This window comes from Petaurus breviceps, unplaced genomic scaffold (assembly GCF_028583685.1).
Source record: "Petaurus breviceps papuanus isolate PSGF00001 unplaced genomic scaffold, PetGlider_PUasm1.0 171, whole genome shotgun sequence".
Lineage (NCBI taxonomy): Eukaryota > Metazoa > Chordata > Mammalia > Diprotodontia > Petauridae > Petaurus > Petaurus breviceps.
Genome location: NW_027185754.1, coordinates 16,045,597 through 16,065,763, shown reverse-complemented (window position 1 = coordinate 16,065,763; position 20,167 = coordinate 16,045,597). Strand labels below are relative to the sequence as shown.

At 38.7% G+C, this 20,167-nt stretch overlaps 1 pseudogene; it reads right to left on the bottom strand.

Annotated features, from left to right (window-relative positions):
* Nucleotides 1-19,468: 19,468 nt before the first annotated feature.
* LOC138157222 (succinate dehydrogenase assembly factor 2, mitochondrial pseudogene) lies at nucleotides 19,469-19,959 on the bottom strand (annotated as a pseudogene).
* Between the last annotated feature and the right edge of the window lie 208 nt (nucleotides 19,960-20,167).

Here is a 20,167-nt window from a genome sequence, read left to right as displayed (position 1 = left end):
GTGTGTGTGTGTGTGTGTGTGTGTGTGTGTGTGTGTGTGTGTGTGTGACACGATCAGATCTGTATTTTAGAAAAAAAAATAGTGTCTAAGTGGAGAATGAATTACAGTAGGGAAAGATTTGAGTCAGGTAGACCTACCATCAGGCTATTGGAATAATGCAGGTGTGAGGTGACAAGGGCCTTCACCAGAATGGTGGTAATGTCAGAAAAGAGAAGGAGACACATTTGAGAGATGTTGCAAAAGTAAAATTTGCAAGGCTTCGCAATGGATTGGTTATGGGGGGTTAGAGACAGTGAGAAATCCAGGATGAACTGGATTTGAACTCTTAGGTTGTGAGCCCGAGGGATAGGAGGATGGTATTGCCATCTGTAGTCATAGGGAAGGTAGGAGTTAGGGAGGATTTGGGGGGAAAGATAATGGGTTTTGTTTTGGACATATTGAGTTTAAGATGTCTATTGGACATCCAGTCTGATATGTTTGAAAGGCAGTTGGGGTTGAGAGATTGAGGTCAGCACAGATATTGGAGCAAAACACTGGAGCTGTTTAGCCCTCCAAGTGAAGGCAGGGCTCAGGACAGAACTCTGAGGGACACCTACTGATAGAACCACCCAGAGGGTTCTCAACTCTGTTCTTCCACTTCCTACCTATGAGACTTTGAGGAAGTCATTTAAGATTTTGGGGTTCCAGTTAGCTCATCTATAAAATGAGAGCATTGGATTAGTCAGGGGTGGGGAACCTGCAGCTTAAAGGCCACAGGCCACCCACAGGTTCCCCACCCCTGGATAAGATAACCTCTAAGATCCTCCTTGCTCTAAAGTCAAGGGCCCTTTTATTTCTTCTCTTCCTTCCTTCCAATATGCTCCTCCTCCCCCCTATTGCTCCACCCCACTGGAATAACCAGGGCCTAAAGAATCCCCCACCTTCCCATCCCCATAATGTAGGAGGAGATCCCATCTAATTCTTTCTGACTGGATTTTGGTCATGAAAAAAAAGATAGAAAAAAGAAAAGTATTTTATTTGTGTGGCATGTGGCTGGAGTCAAAAGGTCAACTCCAAGGGGAAAGATAAAAGATGCTGGATATAAAGCAGTCCCCACACTGAGGCCACAGATCAAGGGTGTGAAGAGCAGGAGCATTTCTCAGGGACTGTTCTTGCTTGCCGCTCTTGTTCAGCCCTGTCGTTCAGGGCATCAGAGACCTGGTGAGGATATATTCCCCCCACTCCCCAACCCAAGGGACCCTCTACTCTAATACTATGCTAGCTTAAGGGAAAAATTGAAGAGCATTTGGCCTAAGCTTACCCTAGAAGATAAGGGCAAGTGCAGGAGGGAGAAAGGAGGATGGACTAAGTTTCCTTTTTAATTTACAGAACATCTTAAACTACTTTTCAAGCTTTAAGGGGTTTGAGGAAACCCAGTACGTGTCTTGCCAAGCACGTTTTCCCTTAATTTTCAAGCCCGTGTGTATTTTAAGGGAAATAAAACCCACATGTTTCTGATCATTTACACTTAAATCACCAAAATAATGCTTTTTACAAGCTTTGTGTTGTCAGGAAGCCCTTTGAACCTTTTTTTGTGTGAAGCTGTTCTTGGTCTTTTGGGAAAACAAACAGGAAGTTGTGTCCTGTAGAGGGCAAACAAACTGAGTGAAGAGTCACTGGGGTCAGCTCAGAGATCCAAGCTGTCTATACAGTCCAGAAAATGGGTAAAGCTTGGGGAGAAGACAGTAGAATTCAACAGAGAGTGTGTTAGATTGAACAAGACTTCTAAAACATCTGGGTTTTAGTCCTAGATTTTGTTATTGATTTTCAGGGCAACCTTGGACAGAGTAAAAAAAAAAAAATGTGAAATTTCAGTGTTAGAGTTCGTCTAGTCCAACTCATTATAATGACCAGAAATCCTTTTTAGATCATCTCCAACAAATGGGTATCCAGCCTTTTTTTTTTTTTTTTGAAGACCTTTCATGTGGAGAAAGCTATTACTTCCACAAATAGTGTCTTACACTTTTAGGTAGCTCTAATTATTAGGGAAGTTATTTTTTTTTTCTTATATGAAGCCTAAACCTGCCTTCATGCAACCTTTGTACATTCTCCCCAGTTCTACTCTCTAGGGTCCAACAGAATAAACCTAATCCCTTTCCTATATGTCAGTCCTTCAAATGCTTGGAGACAGCCATCATTCCTGCAATGTCCCCTCCAGGTTAATTATTACAAGTTCTTCAAACCAATCTTCTTATGGGATAAATCATTATCTCAGGTTTTCAGTTTCCTCTTCTGTCAGAGAGAATATGTTACCCTCTACTCAACTATTGAAAAGGATTTTTAGAAAATATATTCAATTTTAAAAAAACACCAACAACCCACATTTACATGATAATAGGGTACTATCATTGTCCAAATGTCTTGACCCTTTATTGAATTCCCATGTTTCAAGTTGAGAGTCCTTTTGTCATAATATCCTGCATATCAATACAGTTGAAAGCAGATTTCCTACTAGATTTAAAGGCATTAGGATTAAAAAGTATTATGAGCCAGAGTTTATCCCCAACTAGAATGCCCAACTCCCTACTCTCTGTCTACCTGGGTCTTAACCTAGGGCACTGAATTGAGAGAGTAGGGATAGCAGTCTTTCAGCACCTAAAAATGGCACAGTTTGGCACATAGTTCATAGAAATAATTAGTTAAAATAGGAAACCATCAGGTGGTAGGTTGGCTAAAGTCTACCCTACTTCTTCTTGTCCCAACCCCACCTACTAAGTTTCCTGTTGATGACTGCTATTCAATTCTTAAAACTTCACCTAAATTCCTACTTAGTCTTGAAGCTTGAACAATATTCCTGCCTAAACTGACCGCTCCTTCTTCTGCACATATAATATGTAATAATGCTTACTGATGCACATTTGAGACCTATACGTAAATGTTTCTCATGGCTTCTCTCAAAGATTGACCTCAACAAATTCCCTGAAAGCAGAAAATGTCTCTTCTACTTGCATCATTCACATTGCCAACATAGTATAGAATGCAGTCGGGATCTCCCTTTTGAAAAAAAAAAGTTTACTGAATACAAATCTTTATGGACATAGAAGAATCAGTCATTACCTAGATAGCTGTGTTCTATGTAAGACATTATTTCTGTTTTCTAGAGGCTTCGTTCCAAGAATCCAAACCTACCTGGGAATGACTTTGACCAGAAAATAATGTAACCTTATCTTCATTGCCTCAGTGTATATGATTGATTTTTATCCTCAAAAGCATGGACTATATCTTATTATCTAAACTTTTTCTCTTTCCTGCTGTATAAGATAACACTCTGTACACAGTGAACACTTAATAAGTGCTCACTTGTTTGTTATTGTTGAATGTTCAGTTCAAGTTTAACTTTCCTATTATTCTGTGATGATCCTCTTTAAAGTTAAAATGAGATTATTCTTTTATTAGCTTTGGCAAAATATAAGCAATACAAGGAAGAAAGAAGGAAAGAAAGAGAGAGGGAGGGAGGGAGGAAGGAAGCAAGGAAGGAAGGAAGGAAGGAAGGAAGGAAGGAAGGAAGGAAGGAAGGAAGGAAGGAAGGAATTCAAAACTTGGGGCTAAGGGGACCTAAAAGTAGCTGGTGGCAAGTGGATAGGATGCTGGACCTACCTGTGATGCCCTCAGATGCTTGCTATCTATACGATTCTGGACAAATCACTTAACTTCTGTTTGCCTCAATTTCCTCAACTATAAAATGGGGATAATAATAGCACTTGCCTTTAGGGTTGTTGTGAGGATCAAATGAAAGAATCTTTGTAAAAAATATTTAGTACAGTGACTGACACACAGTAGACACTATATAAATGCTTATTCCCTTCCCTTATTGCTACTTAGATTACTTTAGTTGTAAAAACAGGGGAATAGAGGACAAGGAAGCGACAAAGGCTTACCCATGTTCCCACTGATTGCAGCAGAATGGAAACTGGAAGCCAGATCTCTTGATCCCTGGTCCTGTGATTGAATATGTTCCAAAAATGAAATATGAAGACCAAGGCTAAATATAATGGAATGATAATATGAGCCTCATTTCTCTCATCTATAAAATGAAAAAGTTGCACTAAATGACCTTTGAGGTTCTTTCCAGTTCTAGATCTGTGATTCTATGACTTCCAAAGTCCTTTGTAGCTCTAAATCAATTGGGGAGACAACATGCAAACAAATTAATGCAAAATTAGCAGAATAAATAGGAAATTATTAATAGAGAGGAGGCACTGAAATTGAGAAGCTGGAAAAGGTTTCCTGTAGAAGGTGAGATTTTAGTTGGTTCTTAAAGGAAGTCAGGGAGGTCAGTGGTTGGAACAACTGAGAGAGCACATTCCAGGCATGGAATGAGAGAATGTCCAGAGTTGAGAAATTGAACAGCCAAGAAGCCAAGGCCACTGGTTCAAAAAGTATGTGTTGGTGAGTAAGATAAAAAAAGACTGGATAGGTAGGAGGGGGCTAGGGTATGAAGGACTTTGAATACAAAGCATCATTTTGGAGGAAAGGAAGCCACTAGAGTTTACTGAATAGGGAAGTGACATGATCAGACTAGGAAAGCCACTTTCGTGGCTGAAAGATGGGTGGACTGGAGTGGGGAGAGACTTGAGGCAGGCATTTCAGGCATTTCCTCCCCTCCCCCGCCCCTGCCCAGTAGGCTGTTGACATTAGGTGTGAGAGAACTGGGACAACCAAAATATACATGAAAAATCAGTTTGAAACTTTTATATTGCTATGAAGTTTTATTTTTTTCCAGGGAAACCTGATTCTACACTTAACATGAACCAGAAGAAAGCACAATTTGGATGAAAGAATACCATAAAATGGCAAAGAGTATATCTACACAATTTAAGCATTCTCAATAGCTCATCCAAATATTCAGGTCTCAAAGTAGATTTTTATCAAGCCAAGTTTGTCTACATGGGTTATACCAAACCTGAAAGTTGTTGAACAAGGCTATGACTACACCATACATTGTGCCAATCTGGTTCTCTGAAATAAACCACTCCAGATAAAACTTGTAGTGAAGTGGACCATGCATTGTACCCATATACATTGTGGTCTTTTGATTGTAAGATTGGGAAACTACCACCAGTCTAATGGCATGACTAGGAATTCTGGGCCTCCAAATGAAAATAACAGTCAGTCAATAAAGTATTAAAGTGCCTACTACATGCTAGGCACTTACTAAGTGGTGGGCATACAAAGAAAGACAAGGCAGTTCTTCCCCTTGAGTTCACAGTCTAATCTCCCAGATAGTTTGCAAACAAATATATACAATGAACAAATTAAATATAGGAAAAATAGGAAATTATCAACAGAGAGAAGGCACTAGAATTAAAAGGGATGGGACAGGTTTCTTGTAGAAGGTAGGATTTTAGCTGAGACTTGAAGGAAACCAGGGAAGTCAAGAGGAGGGAGAGAATTCCAAACGTGGCATACAGTCAGTAAAATTGCCTAAAATCAAGAGATGGAGTGTCTTTTTCAAGGAACAGCAAAGAGGCCATTGTCAAAGAATCTTTGGGAAGGAGGCATAAGGTCTAAGAAGACTGAAAAGGTAGGGGGAAACTTTGAACTCATGTAAAGCTCCTGTGTGACTCAGTTAACTTCTAGTGGCCTCATTTTCTTCATGAGGGCTGGATTAGATGAGCTATCCTAGGCCTATCTACTTTTGACATTGGTCTGAACTTTTGACTATTACTAATACTTTATTTGATCTTGCTTTGTTTCTTTCTGTAGCACACCTCACAATGCAGTGTTAGTGGAAGCTAGGTGAATTCAAGGGTTTGTGACTAGCATGTGTGTGAGAGAAAGCTTTTTACCACTGGTCCAGATGCCTTGGTATATGGGCTTTGAAAGATATGGTGGCCAAAGATATAATCTCCTTGTGAGATTGGTAATGAATTCATTGAATCTCTTCTTAAAGTACTTTTTATCTTGTGATTTTAGGAAGGTCACATAACATTCCTGAGACTCAGTTTCCTCTATTATAAAGTAAGGGGGATTAGAGTAGATGACCTATAATGTCTGTCTAATGGCCATTAGACTCTACAACACTACCCAGTATTCCACAATAAAACATTGAGTTACATTTCTCATATTTCATATGTATCCTCCCATAAAACATTAAGATTCATATACTATTTTTTTTTCCTTAGGAGAGGAAAAATGAGATATAAATAAAATATTTAAAAATATATAAATATATTATAAATATTATGTATATAATATACAAATGTATATTATGTATATAATATATAAATATATATTATGTATATAATATATAAATATATATTATGTATATAATATATAAATATGTTATATATTATGTATATAATATATAAGTATAAATTTATATATTACGCATATAATATATAAATATATGTATCATGTATATAATATATAAATATATTATAAATATTATGTATATAATATATAAAAATAAAAATGAAGGTAATGAACTCCTGGTAATGAATTTCTTTGAGTTTAACCAGGCAGGTCCTTGAACATAGGATATTGTTTAACTCATATTTTCTAGCTTAGATTGACTACTGTTCCATAGACTTCAAGAAATCAGGGTCATCTTCACATCATGATGAAGCATCTTTTGTATCTCAAGGTAGGTGTTGAATTAAGCTAATTATGATCTTGACTATGGATTTTCATTTCCTGATCCTGGTTCTTCTTGAAAAACATTTCCCAAACCTAGTCAGATCTCAACTTCGCTTATTAAGATCAGTTAATCAGTAATTAGCAAACATTTATTAAGCACCTACTAGGTGATAGAATATACTATTAATTTCTAAAGAATACAAATGCAGCAGCTTTCTCTGCCTTCAAGAGCTTGTATCATACTGAGATGGAGGAATGGGGGTGGGAGGGGATTGCACATGGTGCCTAGGATTTAAAACTGGAAGGAACTATAATCATTATTTAGTCTTGGGGCTCTTAAATTGGCATATGTGAACTATTTTTAAAAAGTATTTTTATTACCAAATTTCAATATAATTGGTTTCCTTTGTAATTGTGTATATTTTATTTTATGCATGTAAAACATGATTCTGAGAAGGGGTTCATAAGTTTCACCATACTGCCAAAAGAGTCCATAACACAAAATAGTTAAGAAACCCCGAATTTGACCAACCCTTTCATTTTACAAATGGGGAAACTCAGGCCCAGAAAGAAAAGTGATTTGACCAAGGTCTCACAATTAGTATGTAGCAGAGCCAGGATTCAAAATCAGGTTCTTAGATTCCAAATTCACTAATTTTTTGGTAAAAATTCCTATTGGAATTGGGTTGGACCCAAGCATGTCAAGTAGCAGTTTTCTTTCCTAGCAATCATCAAAATGCAAAATTTCTCTTTCCATTTGACCCAATACAAACACACAATTGGGTCTATTGGATTATTGATATCTTTTACATAAGGAATAATAGTAAATTTTTCATTAACCTGTAGGAAGTTCCAGCTCCTTCCTTTCTTCAGCACATAGATGCAATCCATTCTTCAGTTCCCTGAAGCTTTCATGCCATTTTTTTTGTTTAAATTCTACATTTCTTAAAGCAAACAGCACTGACCCTTTTAATCTTCATCCCAAATTCTCCTGGCTGTTTCCGCTTTTCATCCAGCTTGTGGCCACTTATCTCAGTTCTCCTGCCTGTCTTTTCCCTTTCCCTCACTGAAAAAATTGTTTTGTCTCATCGGGAGTCCACTTTCCTGCCTCATATGAAAACCCTTATAGCAAAGACACAGGCAGCACTGAGATCAGGGCAAAACAGAAACTGCAATCAGCTTGCTGCCGGACCACGCTCCACAATTAGCCTGGCGGCCCTGTCAGCAGCTATGGGAGTATTTTAAATCAGGCCTGTTTCTCTTTTCCTGTAGTGCTCCTCATGCACTGTCTCTGCAGGAAGGTGCTACAGGGGATAGCGGGATATGGTGCTGGCGTAAGATGTTAGCTGAAGGACAGCTGGGAGCCAGGCAGTAGGTTAGAGTCAAAAGAGGCTTGGATCTGTCATCAAAGTACCTGGGTTTCAATCCTAATTTTGCCACTTACAAGCCAGCTAGATAACCATAAGGAAATGCTTTAACTTCTCTGAACCTCAGTTTCCACACCTGTAAAATGAAGAGGTTGAACTGAATCATCCCTAAAATCCCTTCTAGCTCTAAATCTCATTTTTCCCCTCCTAAGGAAAAAAAAATAGTATATGAATCTTAATGTTTTGTAGGAGGATACATATGAAATAGGAGAAATGTAACTCAATGTTTGATTGTGGAATACTGGGTATAGTGTTGCAGAGTCTAAGGGCCATTAGACAGACATTACAGATCATCTAATCTATCCCCCTTATTTTATAATTGAGGAAACTGAGGCTCAGGGATGTTATGTGACCTGCCTAAAATCACAAGATAAAAAGTACTTTGGGAAGAGATTCAAACCGAGGTCTTAGGACAAGGAACAATGCTCTTTCCATTATACCCTGATCCCTTCTGAGTTCAAAGGATGAAGAGACCACTGTGTTTCATAGAGGAGGTGGGATTGGGATTTTGGATAGGTGGAGAGGAGTAGGAAAGAACATTCCAGGAAGGAGAAAGAATGCTGGGATAAGTCCAGGATCCATAGTATTCCCATCTTCTTTTCATTTGTTCCAAAATAAATATCCTTTGATATAGTCCATAGATCCAAAATCACCTAAAACTTCTTTCTGAGATGTATAACTTCACAAAACCACACAACTTTTGGGGGTGTGTGGGATATTCAGAAAGGACTAGCGTCTGATGAATATATGAATATGGGCTTTGAAAGATATGGTGGCCAAAGAAAAGGCCTGCTGAGCCTTTTCAGGGCTGCTCACTCATCTTTGGTGTCCACCTTCACCCCACTTTCACCTGTGGCTCTAAAAAGCTCAGTATGTCCAGTGGCCATACCCCAGGAAACCAGGTTAAGGGTAATTTATGGGATGGATAGTAGATAGGGGCAGCTAGGTGATGCAGTGCATAGAGCACCAGTCCTGGAGTCAGGAGGACCTGAGTTCAAATTTGGTTTCAGACACTTGACATTTACTAGCTATGTGACCTTGACCCCAATTACATCCAAATTTAGGAAGGAAGGAAGGAAATAAAAAGAAACTTATTGGTGAATTGCAGGGGTATCTACTCCAAGCACATAAAGACTTCCCCAGTAGAATGGTGTAATGGAAATGGGAATTTGAAGATCTTCCCTGCCCCTTAATAGATCTGGGGGAGCTTGAAGACCTTCCCTGCTTTTCTCTGTCCCCTAATAGGCTGAATGTGATCACATGGAGCCTGTGATGGGAGGAGTTTGCTGAAGGGTAGAGCAGAGCCACAGGAATCTGGGAGTCAGAGCTAGAGAGACAGTGGGAGAGAGAGGAGCTCAGGCAAGGAGAAAGAGAGGTCTGTGAGTAAATATTGATCTTATATTGGTTTGTGGGAAGGCTAAAGGACGCTCTGGCTCTCTCTGTTGTCATGGTTTATTAGCTTCTTTGCTACTATGATGGAATTGGCTTGCTGGGTTTGGTATTCAATTTTCTGGTGTTTAAATGTTTGGGTTCTGTCCTCTGTATAGAGAATCTTATATTTTGTGATCGAGCACTATACAGGAATATTTATAATTACGGTCACTGCTGTAAATATTGCACAGGCACTACAAATGGGCAAAGGAGAACAATTTGTTCCAAGGCCATGAAGGCAGCTGAAGCAGGTATTGTGGAGCACTTAGAGTTTGGTCAGACATCTAAGACACCAAGGTCATCCACTGAGTCCTGGGCTATCACTAGTCATCTTGACTTTTGTCTTGCCATTGGATCTTGAGGATTCTGGAAGAGGGTGAGGCTGATGATTTTGAGTGGCTTTGCCTCACTTAAATCCAATTCACAGGCAAGTCAAAATATTATCTCATGATGTTATTTGTCTTCTCTGAAATGAAGGAGGAAGGCCAACAACCTATAAGTTAACTAATCCACTTCTCTCATTTTACACTAAGTGAAATTGAAACTATAGAAGGGAAAGGACTTGTCCAAAGTCAAGGACTTGTTGAAGGGCCTGTGATTGTAACACAGTACATAACTTCCAATCCAGTTTGTTTTGCATTAGGTACCATACTATTTCTCTCACAGGTCTTTCCATTAAAAATTGTTTTCTCCGTGGTAATATACAAAACAAAACAAAAAAACAAAACATGATAGCCTAGAGTGGGTATAGTGGAAAAAGTCACAGGACTAGAGCTCATATCTTGAATCTGCCACTTTCACTTTTCTTACTGCCAATAAGTAGGTTAACTTGCTTGGACCTCAGTTTCCTCATCAGATTAAATATCCTTTACTAAATGAAAGAATCAGAGAAAATGACCTTTAAGGTCCCTTCCAGCCTTAGATGTATATTCTTTTTTGACCTCAGGTTACAGTCTCAGACACCATGGGAAAATAGGAAGGCTCTAGCAGTTATGAATATACGAAAATAAAATTCATCTCCCTCTCTTAGGCCTACCTAGAAGAAAACCCCCCAAATTAGTGTTGAAATGAAGGCATCATTCTGCCTAGTGTGTTAGAGTTTCTCTTTAGATCTCTCTATAGCTAGATAGGACTTCAGAATCCATTTAGTTCATCCCCCTTATTTTGTTAATGAGGAAACTGAGGTTCAGAGATGTGAAGTGATACATGGAATAGGGCATAACCTTGAGCCTGTCTGTCTGTCTGCCTGTCTTGCTTTCTCTCTTAAAAATATTAGGTAATATAACTTAAGGCAGACCTAAAGATACTATATGCTAAACAATACATGCTTAATGGCATCAATTTAGTAATTTTGATACAAAAACCATACTATGATTTAGCCTATTTTTTAAAAAGCTGGCTTTATCTGGAATAATGAAATCATACCATAGCAAATTCCTGAAGGGACAACCTCTATATTGCAACTTTCATTAAAATAAACACCTCTTTTTTGTGTCTGGTACCTCAAGCAAAAGGCCAAGTCAGGTCTGAAAAAGAGGCAAGCTCCTAGAGAGAGATCATTCCAACAACAGCATAGACGTTCCTGGAGCCAAACATCCATTTCCAAGTATATGGGGGAACCATTTCAGGACCCAAAATCTCATTCCTGTATCTGCTACAATATCCTGAAAGTAAGGGAAGTTCCTTCCATGTATTCTCTCATACTCCCTTTCCTCTCTCTAGTTTTGGCACTAACTTGGAAAGCTTTCATCTACGCAGGCCCAAAGTGAAAGAGAAAGAATTCTTTTTTTTATTGGAGTCGTAACTGTCTGGGACTTTGTTTTCCCATAGTGTCTATAAACACACACTGAGGGGATGCAATCAATAAGCAGTAAATAAATAAATACTAAGTGAATAAATAAAAATAATTAAACAATAAACAAAAAGCAGATAATCCCCATTCCTTCAAAAACTACATAGCCAAAGACAAGAAGTAGCCTATATGTAATTCTACAATCTCTATTATGATAGGACATATGTTGAGACTGAATCTACACAACCACATGGTGACTCAATTCAAGGAGAAGAGGATTCAAAGTTTGTTATTGTTGTTGTTCAGTCGTTTTCAGTCCTGCCCTATTCTCCATAACCCCATTTGGGGTTTTCTTGGCAAAGATGCTGGAGTGGTTTGCCATTTCCTTCTCCAGATCATTTTACAGATGAGGAAATTGAGATATATAGGGTTAAGTGACTTGCCCAGGGTCACACAGCTAGTATCTGAGACCAGATTTGAACTCAGGTCTTTCTGATTCTAGGCCTGGTACTCTATTTACTGTGCCTCCTGGCTGCCCAATTCAGAATTTACTCTTCATATTTATTAACTTTGAGACCATGGGGCAAAACTTTACTGCTCTGAGTGTTAGTTAACTCTCCAAGACTGTAAGTTAGAGAGAGGCTAACAACAATTGATATTTATTTAGCGCTTCAAGGTTTGCAAAGCACCTTATATGTATTCTCTCATTTGACTAATATTTTTAACATCCCCATTTTACAGAAGAGGAAACTGAAGCTGAAAAGGTCAGGTTCCCAGGGCTGGGAAATTAAGCATCAGTTTTCACTCTACCACACCTTTGTTGACTGTCAATAATAAACAAGAGGGCTTAACTTTCAAGGTGGATTGCCCATTTGAAAACAAAGTCTTCCTTCCTTCCTCCCTCCCTCTTTCCTTCCTTCCTTTCTTCTTTCCTTCCTACTCCTCTTCTCTCTCTCTTTATTTCCAGATAATTTTTCTAAGAGATATAGAAATTTTCAACTGCCTAATATTTGATCAATGCTCTTGGTATTATCTTGAGGACGATTTAGGAATCACTGAGCTCTACACCTTTGAAAGAGCTTGGAGTGGGAAAACGCTAATTCTGGCAGGATTTTCTAATGCTTCATGTTTTTCATCAGTTGCATTCCCAGGGTAGGCTTGTGGTTCTGTGGTGGTTGTCCCTTTGGAGGCACAAACTAGATGATGGTTTCCCCCAATAACAGAGCAATCCCAGATGCCTAACAGCTAGCTAGGATCTTCTAGGCCAATGTAGGGTGAGAAATTTGCACTGGTAATATGTCCTGCCCTGTTTCTTCCAAATGCTGTTTTCTTAACAGTTCTTTCTAGAAGCTCTCAATGGGCTGGGAAACTTCAGTTCCATGTGGCTAAGACTTAACAGTAAAACTTTATGCATGACAAATTCTTCATTCCAAATGCTGGGAAAAAGACATGTATTTATCTAAGAGATGGGTCCAACTCCCATAACCTCACTCCATTTTCAGACTCTTCTTTCTGTGGAAAGTGTCGGCCTGTGGGTGCAAATTGAGAGAAAAGCATTGTCTACTTTGGAAGTCACTGAAGCAATGGAAATTAAGACAGTGCCATATAAGCTACTTTTGAGTTTCTTGAAATCTCTTCAGCATATTTTAAAATGTGATTAATTTTGCAATGCATTTAGTATAATCCTTGAAACTTGTGAACCAAAAAAAAAAAAAAAGGTTAATTAGAGTGACTAATTAAACATGGTGAAGTTAAAGAATTATAACTTGGGGATTTTGCTCTGATACACAATATCATCTCCTAACCCCAAGGATACTGACATCTTAGGGCTTTCTAACTACATATTATACTTAGCCTGTAGACCCAACCAATATTATAGGAGCATTGGTTATTTTTAAAAAATATATCTATCTATCTATAAAAGGACAATACCCCAAAGAGTAGCTAAAACAGGTAATTTTTCTTTCTTTCTAAAAACAATTATTATTTGTTTTTAACATTCATTTTTAAAAAATTTTGAGTTCAGAATTCTCTCCTTCCCTTCCCCCAACCATTGAGAAGGCAAGAAATGTGGTATCAATTATATATGTGAAATCATGCAAAACATATTTCTACATTAGTCAAGTTGCACAGAAAAGGCAAGAAAAATAAGTAAAGTGAAAAAAATTATGCTTCAATCTGCATTCAGATTCTGTCGATTCTTTCTCTGGAGGTAGATAGAATTTTTCATAATATATCCTTTGGAACAGTCTTGGATCATTGTATTGATCAGAATAGCTAAGGCATTCACAGTTGATTATCATACAAGATTGCTGTTACTGTGTGCAATGTTCTCCTGGTTCTATTTACTTTACTTTCCATCACTTCATATAAGTCTTCCCATGATTTTCTGAAAGCATCTTGTTTGTCACTTCTTATAGCCCAGTAGTGTTCCATCACAAACATATACCACCATTTGTTCAGCTATTTCCCAATTTATGGGCATCCCCTCAATTTCCAATTTTTTACCACAAAAAAAAAAGAGTGGCTATAATTTTTTTGTGCTTATTCATCATTTTCCTTTGATCTCTTTAGTGTACAGATTTAGTAGTGGTACTGTTGGATTACAGGGTATGCACAGTATTATTGCCTTTGGGCTTAGTTCCAAATTGTTCTCCAGAACAGTTGAATCAGTTCACAATTCGACCGACAGTGTATTAGCATTCCAATTTTTCTATATCCCCCCCCCAACATTTGTCAGTTTCCTTTCCAGTTATATCAAACAATTTGATGGGTAAGAGATTGTACTTCAGAGTTGTTTTCATTTGCATTTCTTTAATGAATAGTTGGGCAGCTGGATGGGGCAGTGGATAGAATGCTGAGTCAGAAAGATGAGTTCAAATCCAGCCTCAGCTTACTAACTGTGTCAGTCACCCTGGGCAAGTCATTTAACCCTGTTGTATCAGTTTCCTCATCTATAAAATGATCTGGTGAAGGAAATGGCAAACCATTCCAGTATCTTCACTTAGAAATCCCCAAATGGGGTTACAAAGAGTTAGACATGACTGAAAACAACTAAAAAACAACAATAATCAATAGTTATTTAAAGCATTATTTCATATGATTTCAGATAGAATTGATTCCTTTTTCTGAAAACTTCCTGTTCACATCCTTTGACCATTTATTGACTGGGAAATGGCTGGTATTTTTATAAATTTGACACAGGTGTTTATATATTTGAGAAATGAGCCTATTATAGAAGAAGCCTGTAAAATTTCTCCCCACTTCTAATCTTGGCTCCATTGGTTTTGTTTGTACAAGAACTTTTAATTTAAGATAATAAAAAATATCTATTTTGTTTTCTCTGATCCTTTTTATCACTTGTTTGGTCATAAATTCTTCCTTTATCCATAAATCTGACAGGTGAGCTATTCCATGTTCCTCTGATTTGCTTATGATATCACTCTTTATGTGTAAGTCATGTTCCCATTTTGATTTTATCTTGGCATATGCCTAGTTTTTTGGTCTATGCCTATTTTTTGTCAAACTGCTTTCCAGTTCTCCCAGTTATTTTTATCAAATTGTGAGTTTTTGTCCCAAAAGAAAAAAAAAGATCTTTGGGTTTATCAAACAGTAGATTACTATAATCATTTATTGCTGTGTATTGTATGCCTAATCTATTCCACTGATCCACCATTCTATTTCTTAGTTTTCACGTATGAGATTTTCCAGGATCAAATTGTTTTCATGATTACCACTTTGCAAAACAGTTTTAAGATGTAATACTGCAAGACCACTTTCCTTCACATTTTCTTCCATTGATTGTCCTAATATTCTTTATCTGATGTTCTTCCAGATAAATTTTATTAACAAATACAATTTTCAATTTTGGTTGCTTCACTAAGTCATAGCTGAAGTTGCTCTGAAACTGATCAAGTCAGGGAGATCTTTCCAAAGAGGCTACAATCCCATCCATGGATGGGTAATTTCACTAATTTCAGATATCAAAAATCACCTTTTATCTTATATTGTATATTTTATCTTATATTGTAGCAGTATAGATTTCAGTCTTAAAGAAGAAAATAACAGAATTTCAGAGTTTGAAGGGACCTTCAGCCACATAGTACAACCCACACATGTACAAGAATTACACCCAATAAGTGGTGTTGCCCAATAAGTGGTCATCCAGCCTTTGCTTGAAGACCTCTGGGGAGGCAGCTGTACCTGATGAGGCACCCATTCCCACCCATTTTTGGATTGTTCTAATTGTGAGGAAAAAATTTTCCTCTGACAGTCATCAAACCCAAATTTGCAATTTGTTTTTTAATTTCCACAGACTGCTCCTAATTCTGCTCTCTGAGTTCAAACAGAACAAATCTAATTCTTTTTCCACAAGACAGTCTTACAAATACTTGAAGATAGCCATCATCTTCCCACCTACCTACTCAAGCCCTTTTTTCCCCAGGCTAAATATCCCTTCTTCTTACCATACATTTGCAGATGGCATGTCCTCAAGGTCTTTTTACCATTCTAATTTTTTTTCTTTTCTTTCCAGTTTCCCAACATAGAGTGCCCAGAAGTGAATCCACTACTCCAGGTAAGGTCTGACCAGAGTAGAGTATATAGAGGGACTCTCACCTCCTTATTCCTGGAAGCTGTGATTCTCTTAATTCAGCCAAAGATTGCATTTGCTTTTGGGGGGCCGCCACATTCTACTGCTGACTCAGTTAACTAAAATACTCTGAGAAGAGCCCCCCTCCTAAACTTAGGGGAACCCCCAAATGAGCACATACCTTCTCAGTGTTTCTGATTAGACACACACCTGTGGCATTGTAAAATATGCTAAATATATAATACGTATATAATTAATAATTATTATCACATTATAATATAATTATAATAGTATAATATTTAATATACTATATTAACATAATATTATACATATAATTGTAATATAATACATATATAATTAATAAGAGCGAAAGAGGAGAGAATGAGCTACTGCAAGGGATTCATGGTAAGAATGGTCTTAAATTTTAATGAATTAATTAATCAGAAAGTACTCATTAAACTCCCACTGTATGCCATGCACTGTGCTAGTCATTGGGGATTAACCAGTCCTTGCCCTCAAGGTGTTTACATTATATCAGAGGAGACAGTTTGTACACATGTGATTATATAGAGAATATATATTAAATAAGTACAAGATGTTTGGGGGAGGGAGGGCACTAGCAGCTGGGTGGGGTGGAACAGGAAGGATTTCATGCAGAAAGGTGTACTTAAACTGAGCCTTAAAAAATCTCCAAAGATTTTTAAGACATAGAAGTAAGTGAAAGAGTATGCTCCAGGTGTAGAAGTCAGCCAAAGCAAAGGAACTAGATTATATGTAAGTAATCCTAAGAAGGCCAATTTGGCTAGATAGAAGAGAATTGTAGAGTCCTAGAAAGGGAGTTAATCCATAATAAGGCTTAAAAAACAACATTATTGGGATGGCCAGGTAGCACAGCGAGTAAGAGCACTGGCCCCAGTGTCGGGATGACCTGGGGATCGAATTGAGGCTCAGATACTTAGCACCACACCCAGAAATAACTGGCTGTGTAACCTTGAGCAAGTTACTTAACCCCAATTACTTTAAAAAAAAAAAAGCAACATTATTTGTTAACCCATAGAATATAAACTCCTCAAGGGCAGGAAAAGTTTTCTTACTTCCATGTCCCCAGTGTCTAGCAAAGTTCTTCAGTTTTGTAGGCTTTAATAAATGCTTGTGAAATTAAATTGAATTGAACTGCAATAGTGAATATGTTCTCATATTCAAAACACTTTGGAAACCACTGGAAATAAAGGTCATTCTAAAGAATCACTGGGAACCACTCTACTATCACCTTCCAAGTTGGGGGTGGGATGGGGGGGACTTTGTAAACAACCCCTGTCATGAGGGAAATGAGAATCATCAAGATATGCATCCCAATTTGCAAATTCTCTTCCTAGGGACCTTGTCTTCTGACAACTAAGTTGGGTATAAGGAAGGTGTCAGGGGGAAGAAGAATGGAGGGTGAAAATCATAAAAATGTGACTGTAGAGCTAAATACAATTTGAGAGAGGTAGAGGACACAACAGTAATGTAGGGTTGTGTCAATGAGGATGAAAATGGAAGGTTTGCATATTTCCCTAGATGGAAGGGAGTCCATATCAGATACACCTCACCTCTCATGAATGAGCCATGGTTCAAGTGTTAAAAGGCTATGTTTCCTTTTTTCACTCATTTCCCCATTTTTGGCTGTTTACTGAGATTGTCTTGAAGATCATATTTTCCTCATTTTCTGCCTCTGGTGATACATTCTCTTGGTCTGCTCTAGAGTCTTGGATTTTTTTGTGTTTGTTTTTTGTTTTTGTTTTCTTCATGTATCTTTGTCTCTGAGAGTCATCTTCCCCACCAATAACTCCATTATTCAACTTGGAAAAAGGATCAGTTTCTCAAAGAAGGTACCTTTCTATTGCCCTTTCCTCAATTGAGAAGGACAAAGAAACCTAAACACCTCAAACTCCCATACAGAATAGAATGCCCAGGTGACTAGGCACAACTGAAGAAGGAACTATTGAAAATAATAACAGTACCTAACACTTATATTGTACTTTTATTGTTTGCAATATGCTTTACCTAAGTTATCTTATTTGATCCTCACAACAACCCTGGGAGGTAGGTGCTGTTATTATCCTCCTTTTATAGAAGAGAAAACCATGGCAGAGAGAAGTGAAGTGATTAGGAGGTTGGGAAGTCAGACCTTCTGTTAGGTCATAGCATGAGAAGATCATAGATTTACAGCTGGAAAGAATCTTAGAGGTCATCTGGTCCAATTTCTCCCTTTTACAGTTGTGGGAACTAAGACCCAGAGACTTCCCCAAGGTCAGATAGGTAGTAAATGTCAGAGCCAGATCTGAACCCTGATCTTCTTGTCTCCAAGTACTGGTGATCCTAAGTGGTGGAGATTCTTGAGTAAAAGCTTCTCTTTCTTTCCAGTCTTCTCAGAACTGACCTCAGTTGTTTCTCTTAGGAAGTAGCTGATATATTCATTTGCACTAAGGTGTATTGTCCCTAGCAGGTAGTTTACACCTTAATGAAATCCAATTCCTTAACACAAAATAATCCTAAGGGCAGGATTTTAGAAAATGAGTCAAAGTCAAGGGGACAGATAATTTAGGGGCAAGAGGGGCCTTCCCATAGCCTTCAAATTATTTCTAAAAGTGACTGCCTGATCATCCTGTATCGGGGCAGAAATGTGGAGTTCTTCCTTCCACCCTGAAGGAGGTGTGCAGTTCTGCAATGCTATTTCAAACATCTGGACTAAAATAATTTTATTACACTATTTTTTTTTTTTTAGTTTTCCTTGCCACGTCCTTGCTTCCTCCATTGATACTTCCCAGGGGCTGCAGGTAGTTAAAGTAGTTCCTTATCCCTTCCATTTGAATATGGAGAAAGAAGTAGGTAATTTTTCTCCTTTATAAGTGGTTAATTTTGAGGAAGAAACAAACAAGAGAAACCATCCCTGTTCTAGGCAAAATGGATGTCTTCTGGCACTCTTTCCCTAACCTTCCACTTTTTACCACCTTTTCTTGACTTTCAACATGCTCTGCCCTCTTACATCACACACGCACACACAGGATAGGTTCTTAGGATCATAGATCTAGAAATGAAAGGGTCAATAAATAGGGAGCATTTAATCCATCCCTTTATTTGACAGAAGAGAAAACTAAGACCCCACTGGGATTAGGATGGATTGGAATTCAGGTTCTGTCACTCTTTTTTTTTTTGAGATACAAGGAGTCCTTTTATGAGAAGTGAGGTGAGTGAGGGGCATACTCTGGGAATAGGGGCTTCTACAGTCCGGCTTGGGGGAAGGAAGCAGCAAGTAACCAGGATCTAATGTGTGTGCTTTTAGGGTCCTGCCCTGGGGTCAGGGCAAAATAAAGCTGAGGTTGGTTCTTCAGAGAGGTACTCAAGATCTGCCTATAACCTCTGTTTGCTTTTCTTGTTGGCAAAGTCTCTCAGCATCACCATGACATCATTTCCTTTTTTTTTTGGAGGTGGAGGGGGGAGGGGAGGTAGGGCAATTGGGATTAAGTGACTTGCCCAAAGTCACATGGCTAGTTTTGTGTTAAGTGTCTGAGGCTGGATTTGAACTTAGGTCCTCCTGACTCCAGGTCCGATGCTCTATTCATTGTGTCACCTGGCCACCCCTATGACATCATTTTCTAAGATCTGGGGGACTGGCTTTGCTTCTGCTGCCCAGTAGTGGATATCCCAGTCGTTTCTGGGAGCGCTGAGGCTCAGTGACCTCTCCATCACTTGGCGTGGATTCTCCTTGGCAAAGAGGCTGCGCAGGACGCAGCTCTCCAGCAGGCCTCCCTCCCTGCTCTCATAAAGCAGGCAAGCCCTCTTGGTTTCAACTGGTTCATCTGTTCGCTCTTCCCATGGGGGTAAGGGGATTTCAAGCATATCCTTTCCAGAGTCTGCTGGGCTGTCCCCTCCGTAGAACTGCCTGGACGACGAACTACTCTCAAAGGGAGACACAAGTGTGTGCCTGGACAAGTCAAGAGGCTGAACCGTGGGCAGAGGCAACTCCACTTCCCCTCAGGCCCTGCCGGAAGTGCGTTTGCCCGCAACTTCCGGGACCTCACGGAAGGGAGGTGGGAGAGGCGGGGCAGGGCACGCATGCTTGCGGTGGGTCAGGTTCTGTCAAGTTCAGCCCAGTAGGACTCCTGGTGTGTGAGAAACTACTTAATTAAATACAGCCCCCTCTCTGGGTCACATATATAGAGAGGAATGAAGCTCTAACAGTGTTAAAGGGACTAATAAGTTAAATTTACATATTGTTTTAAGATTTGCAAAGCTCTTAGCTTACCACAATCCTGTGAGGCAGAG